The sequence below is a fragment of the Periplaneta americana genome, chromosome 4 (genome assembly GCF_040183065.1).
Source record: "Periplaneta americana isolate PAMFEO1 chromosome 4, P.americana_PAMFEO1_priV1, whole genome shotgun sequence".
NCBI classification, from domain to species: domain Eukaryota; kingdom Metazoa; phylum Arthropoda; class Insecta; order Blattodea; family Blattidae; genus Periplaneta; species Periplaneta americana.
In genome coordinates, this window is record NC_091120.1 from 105,120,402 (window position 1) to 105,120,808 (window position 407).

The following is a 407-nucleotide window of genomic DNA, read 5'->3' on the forward strand; positions in this document are numbered from 1 at the left end:
ACGTGTTGCCACAAGAAATACGTTATTGGAAAGTTGGAATTGAGAAAACATCCAATGTCAGTTATGTTATGCATAAATTAGGAGTTGGAAACGAAAATCCTAAAATCGTTAAGATAACACCAGATACTCTCTAACATTAATACTGGAAGCTTTCCTGTTTAGCATTGCAAGCGGCGGCGAAAAATAACAGTGCTGCCATCTAGCGGTTTGAAACGTTCGCACACTCCGTGCGTCGTGCTGGGTTACGTGAAGAAAAAAGGAGTGATGTGCATTTGATTTCAATAAGAAGTTGCAAAGCAATAAATAGAATACTTTAGAGTCACTTTGTTCATAACATTTTTAATTAATAACAAATTACAAAGTTATTAGAATAGAAATGAATTGATAAATTCTCATATTTTCAAATT